The 6,247-nt window shown below is 38.4% G+C and overlaps 1 long non-coding RNA gene across 1 annotated transcript; it reads left to right on the top strand.

Annotated features, from left to right (window-relative positions):
- The first annotated feature begins 2,884 nt into the window (after positions 1 to 2,884).
- Positions 2,885 to 4,587, top strand: LOC145720048 (uncharacterized). Its single transcript, XR_014142773.1, has 2 exons — positions 2,885 to 3,923; positions 4,212 to 4,587. It is a non-coding gene; the product is annotated as an uncharacterized LOC145720048 (long non-coding RNA).
- Positions 4,588 to 6,247: the final 1,660 nt, after the last annotated feature.

Here is a 6,247-nt window from a genome sequence, read left to right as displayed (position 1 = left end):
CGTTTCTATCTCTGGCACACGACCCCGTGTGGAGTCTCCAAGCCCAGCAGATCCCTGCGGTGCACTCCTGCATTGCTCCTCCCGGGGGAGGAAGGGGAGTCCCTTCCAGGGACCCAACAGCGGATCTGCCGCTGTTGGGTCCCTGCTAGAAGATTAGTGGCCTGACAGTGCCGCGGATCACAGTTTATGGCAACCCCAGCTTCCCTGATCCAATACCTGGGAGCTCTGCTGCACTTAGGCACCCCTGGTTTTTCTGTGACCCCAAGCGTCTTGAGGGTTCCACCCCCCGCTTAGCCAGTGGAGCAAAGTCCTTCAGTGGAGCCAACTTCTAAAAGTTATGAGGCTTCGCTGCTCTATCACTTGCCTGTAGCGGCTGACGGAGGTACCCTCCCCCCACCATCTATCTTCCCGAATATTGCCTCAGATTCACTTCTCCACCTATCCTACCTTCCAGAAAGTGGTCACTTTTCGGTTCATAGAGTTGTTGCTATTCTTTTCTCTGATCTCCTGTTGAGTTTGTAGGTGTTCAGAATGGTTTGATACCATTCTGGTTGAATTCTAGTTTAATTCCTGGGACCAGATGAAATTTAGGTCTCCTACTCCTCCACCATCTTGCTCCTCCCACACCTAATTGTATTATTTGTTTTTGGGGTTTGAATTTTATTAGTTCTTTACACATTTTGGATACTAACCTTTTATTGGAAGAGTCATTTCAAAATATCTTCTCCCGTTCAGTAGGTTGTCTTTTAGTTTTGTTGATTATTTGCTTTGCTGTGCAGAAGCTTTTTATTCTGATGAATCCCAATAGTTTATTTTTGCTTCTGTTTCCCTTGCCTCAGGAGACATATCCCCAAAAAGAGTTGCTATGGCTGATGTCAAAGAGGTTACTGCCTGTGTTCTCTTCTAGGATTTCTACAGTTTTAGGTCTCACATTTAGGTCTTTAATCCATTTTGATTTTTTTTTATATGGTGTAAGAAAGTGGTCCATTTTCTTTCTTTTGTATTGCTGTCCAGTTTCCCAACACTGTTTGTTGAAGAGACTGTCCTTTTCCAAATGAATATTCCTTCCTGCTTTGTTGAAGATTAATTGGCCATAAAGTTGTGGGTTTACTTCTAGGTTTTCTATTCTGTTCCATTGATATGTGTCTGTTTTTATGCCAGTATTATATTGTTTTAATTACTACAGCTTTGTAATTTACCTCGAAATCTAGATGTGATGCCTCCAGCTTTGCTTTTCTTTTTCAAGCTGTGGCTATTTGGGGTCCTTTGGGGTTCCATACAAATTTTAGGATTGTTTTTTCTAGCTCTGTGAAAAATGCTATTGGTATTTTGATAGGGATTGCATTAAATGTGTAGATTGCTTTGGGTAGTATAGGTACTTTAACAATATTTGTTCTTCCAATCCATGAGCATGGAATGTCATTCCATTTCTTTGTGCCATCTTCAGTTTCTTTCATCAGTGTTTTATAGTTTTTAGAGTACAGATATTTCACTTCTTTGGTTAAGTTATTTCTAGGTATCATATTATTTCTGGTGCATTTGTAAATGGGATTATTTTCTTAATTTCTCTTTCTGCTCCTTTATTTTATTGGTGTATAGAAAAGCACCAGATTTCTGTACATTGATTTTGTATCCTATGACTTTACTGAATTCATTTTTCAGTTCTAGTAGTTTTTTGGTGGATCTTTTGAGTTTTCTACATATAGTATCATGTCATCTGCAATGAAAGTTTTACTTCCTCCTTACCAATTTGGATGCCTTTTATTTGTATTTGTTGTCTGATTGCTGTGGCTAGGACTTGTAATACTATGTTGAATAAAAGTGGTGAGAGTGGGGGTGCCTGGGTGCCTCAATTGGTTACATGTCTGACTCTTGTTTTTGGCTCAGGTCATGATCTCAGAGTCTTGTGATTGAGCCCCATGTCAGGCTCTGTGCTCAGCATGACATCTGCTTGTCCTTCTCCCTCTGCTTCTCCCCCACTCTCTTTATCTGTCTCTCTCTTAAATAAATAAATAAATAAATAAATAAATAAATAAATAATTTTTTTAAAAGTGGTGAAAGTGGAAATCCTTTGTCTTTTTCCTGACCTTAGGAAAAAAGCTCTAATTTTTTCCCTATTGAAGATGATGTTAGCTTTAGGTTTTTCATATATGGCCTTTATTATGTTGATGTATGTTCCCTCTAAACCTACTTTGTTGAGGGTTTTTATCATGAACAGATGTTCTATTTTGTCAAATTCTGTTTCTTCATCTATTGAAATGATGATGTGGTTCTTATTCATTCTCATTGATGTGATGTATCACATTGATTGATTTGTGAATATTGAATCACTCTTGCAACACAAGAATAAATCCCACTTGATTGTGGTAAATGATTTTTTTAAGGTATTGTCGGATACAATTTGCTAGTAGTTTGTTGAGGATTTTTGCATCTATGTTCCCCAGGGATATTGGCCTGTAGTTCTCTTTTTTAGAGAAGTCTTTATCCAGTTTTGGTCTCAGACTAATCCTGGCCTCATAGAATGGATTTGGAGGTTTTCCTTCCTTTTCTATTTTTTGGAAAAGTTTTGAGAAGAGTGAGTTTATCTCTTTTTTAAATGTTTGGTGGAATTTGCCTGTGACGCCATCTGGTCCTGGACTTTTGTTGGGAGTTTTTTTATTACTGATTCCATTTCTTTTTTTTTTTTTTTTTAAGGTTTTATTTATTTATTTGACAGAGAGAGACACAGTGAGAGAGGGAACACAAGCAGGAGGAGTGGGAGAGGGAGAAGCAGGCTTCCTGCAGAGCAGGGAGCCCGATGTGGGGCTCGATCCCAGGACCCTGGGATCATGACCTGAGCCAAAGGCAGACGCTTAACGACTGAGCCACCCAGGCGCCCCTGATTCCATTTCTTTGCTAGTTATCAGTCTGTTCAAATTTTCTATTTCTTCCTGTTTTGGTTTCGGTAATTTATATGTTTCTAGGAATTTATCCATTTGTTCTAGAGTGTCCAGTTTGTTGGCATATAGTTTTTCATAAAATTCTCTTAAAATTGTTGGTATTTCTGTGGTGTTGGTTGATATTTCTCCTTTCTCATTTGTTATTTTATCTATTTGAGTCCTTCCTCTTTTTTTCTTGATAAATCTGGCCAGAAGTTTATCAATTTTATTGATTTTTTTCCAAGAACCAGCTCCTGGTTTTATGGATCTGTTCTATTGTTCTATTCATTTCTATCTCATTTATTTCTGCTCTAATCTTTATTATTTCTTTCCTTCTGCTGGTTCCAAGTTTTGTTTGTTATTCTTTTCCTAGTTCCATTGGTGTAAGCTTAGGTTGTTTATTTGAGATTTTTCTTGCTTTTTGAGGTAGGCCTGTATTGCTATAAACTTCCCTCTTAGAACTGCTTTTGCTGCATCTCAAAGGTTTTGGATTATTGTGTTTTCATTTTCATTTGTTTCTGTGTACTCTTTTATTTCTTCTTTTATTTCCTGGTTGACCCATTCATTGTTTAGTAATATGTTATTTAACCCTCCATATATTTGTGGTCTTTCCAGATTTTTTCTTGTGGTTGACTTCTAGTTTCTTAGTGTTGTGGTCAGAAAAGATGCTTGCTATGACTTCTATCTTCTTGAATTTGTTGAAGCTGATTTTGTGGGCTAATATGCTATCTATTCTGGAGAATGTTCCCTGTACACTTGAAGATAATGTGTATTCTGCTGTTTTAGGATGGAATGTTCTAAATATATCTGTTAAATCCATCTGTTCCAGTGTGTCATTCAAACCATTATTTCCTTATTGATTTTCTGTTTAGATATAAGTTGGTGTTAAAGTCCCCTATTATTATATTATAATCAATTCATTCTTTTATGTTTGTTATTGTTTTATGTATTTGGGTGGTCCTATGTTAGTGTATAAATATTATAATTGCTATATCTTCTTGTTGGGTTGTCCCCTTTACTATTATATAGGTTTTTTTCTTTGTCTCTTGTTACAGTCTTTATTTTAAAGTCTATTTTCTCCAATATAAGTATTGCTATTCCAGCTCTCTCTTGACATCCATTTGCATAATAGACATTTCTCCATCCCCTCATTTTCAATCTGCAGATGTCTTTAGGTCTAGTAAGAGTCTCTTGTAGGCAGCATATAGTTGAGTCTTGTTTTTCTATCCATTCTGTCACCTTTTGATTGGAATGTTTAGTCCATTTACATTCAAAGTAATTATTAATAGATAGGTACTTATTGCCTTTTTATTACTTGTTTTGTGGTTGTTTCTGATGATTTCTCTGATCCTTTCTTGTCCTTCTCTCTTTCATGTTTTGCTGGTTTTCATTAGTGATATATTTGGATTTCTTTCTCTTTATTCTTTGCATGTTTATTAGTGATTTTTTGATATATGGTTACCATCAGGTTTGTAACCTCTCTGCATATAGCAGTCTATAATAAGTTGATGGCCATTTACCTTTGAACCCATTCTTCTCTCCTCCCCGTTTTTAGGTATATGTTATAATTTATATCTTTTTTGTGAGTTTCTTGACTCAATTTTTACAGAAATATTCATTTTTACTGATTCTGTGTTTCCTACCTTCATATTGTCACTTTGGGTCTCTGCTTTCCCCTCAAAGTGTCCCCTTTAATATTTCTTGCAGGACTAGTTTAGTGGTCACAAACACCTTGAGTTTGTCTGGGAAATTCTTTTTTCTTTTCTTCTATTCTGAACGATAGTCTTACTGGATAGAGTATTCTTGGTTGCACATTTTTCCCATTCAACGCTTTGAACATATCATGCCACTCCATTCTGTCTTGGAAAGTTTCCACTGAGAAATCCCCTGATAGCCTTATGGGTTTTCCCTTGTAAGTTACTAACTTCTTTTGTCTTGCTGCTTTTAAGGTATTTTCTTTACCACTAGATTTTGTCAACTTAATTATAATATGTCTTGGTGTGGATCTGATTTTTTTAAAAGATTTTATTTATTTGTCAGAGAGAGAGAAAGGACACAAAAGAAGCAGGCTGCCTGCTGAGCAAGGAGCCCAATGTGAGACTCAATCCCAGGACCCTGGGATCATGACCTGAGCTGAAGGCAGGTGCTTAACTGACTGAGCCACCCAGACATCCCAGATCTGCTTTTTTTTTTTTTACTTTGTTAGGGGTTCTCTATGCCTCCTAAATCTGGATATCTGCTTCCTTCCCCATATTAGGGAAGTTGTCAGCTGTTATTTCTTGAAACAGATTTTCTGCCCCATTTCCTCTCTCTTCTTCTTCTGGGACTCCTGTAATACAAATGTTATTATGTTTGATGGAGTCACTCAGTTCCCTAAATCTATTCTCATTTTGTATAATTTTTTTTCTCTGAAATTACTCTCTGTTCTTGGTCACTAATTTGTTCCTCTGCTGCTTCTATCCTGTTATTCATTTAATCAAGTGTGTTTTTCATTTTCATTTCATTTATTGAGCCCTTTATCTCTGCTCTGTTAAGAGTCTCACTCATGTTTTCTCCTCTTTTCTCAAGTCCAGTGAGTATCCTAATGATCATTGCTTTAAATTCTCTATTAGGCATGTTACTTATATCTGTTTTGCTTAGATCTCTGCCTGTGGCCTTGTCCTGTTCTTTCATTTCAGATAAAATTCTCTATCTCATTTTGTCTGCGTCTCTGTGTCTGTTTCTGTGTATTAAGAAAGTCAGCTATGTCTTCTGCTCTTGAAAGTAGTAAACTTATGAAGAGGAGGTCCTGGAGTGTTCTGCAGGGCAGTGTCCCCTGTTCACCAAAACCTGGCACTTTAGGAGAGTATCCTATGTGCATTGCTTACACCCTGTTGTTATGTCTAAGTCACTTTTCCTTTCAGTGTAGGCATCTATACTGACTTTGCCTGTTGTGGGCTGTGCTTGCTATCTGTGGTGTTAGTGGGACCCAGACAGTTGAAGGGCTGTGCCCACTGGGAAACTTGGGGGTCGGTTGGCAGTGTTAGCAAAATTTGTGTTGGGCCACTAGTCTTACGCCATATCCCTTGAAGCACTGCGGCAGCTGGGAGCTGGGCACCATGGTGGTGGGGGGTGCATGGCTGGGTGTGGTGGATAGTGGCAGCTGTGCACCTGGCACTTGAGCCCAGCATGTGAAAGTGGCTGAGGGTGTGCAGCTGGTCACAGCACAACTGCTGTGTGCTGTGCACCACAGCAGCTATACATCCAGCTCCTGGGTGTGGCACACAACAGTGGCTGGCTGGGCACCATGCTTCAGCTAGGCAGGGCCCCCAGTGACAGCTGTGCACCTG

Source organism: Leptonychotes weddellii, unplaced genomic scaffold (assembly GCF_054177405.1).
Source record: "Leptonychotes weddellii isolate Sample4059 unplaced genomic scaffold, ASM5417740v2 HiC_scaffold_959, whole genome shotgun sequence".
Lineage (NCBI taxonomy): Eukaryota > Metazoa > Chordata > Mammalia > Carnivora > Phocidae > Leptonychotes > Leptonychotes weddellii.
Note: the sequence above shows the minus strand (reverse complement) of the source record. Positions and strands in the feature narration are given on the sequence as shown.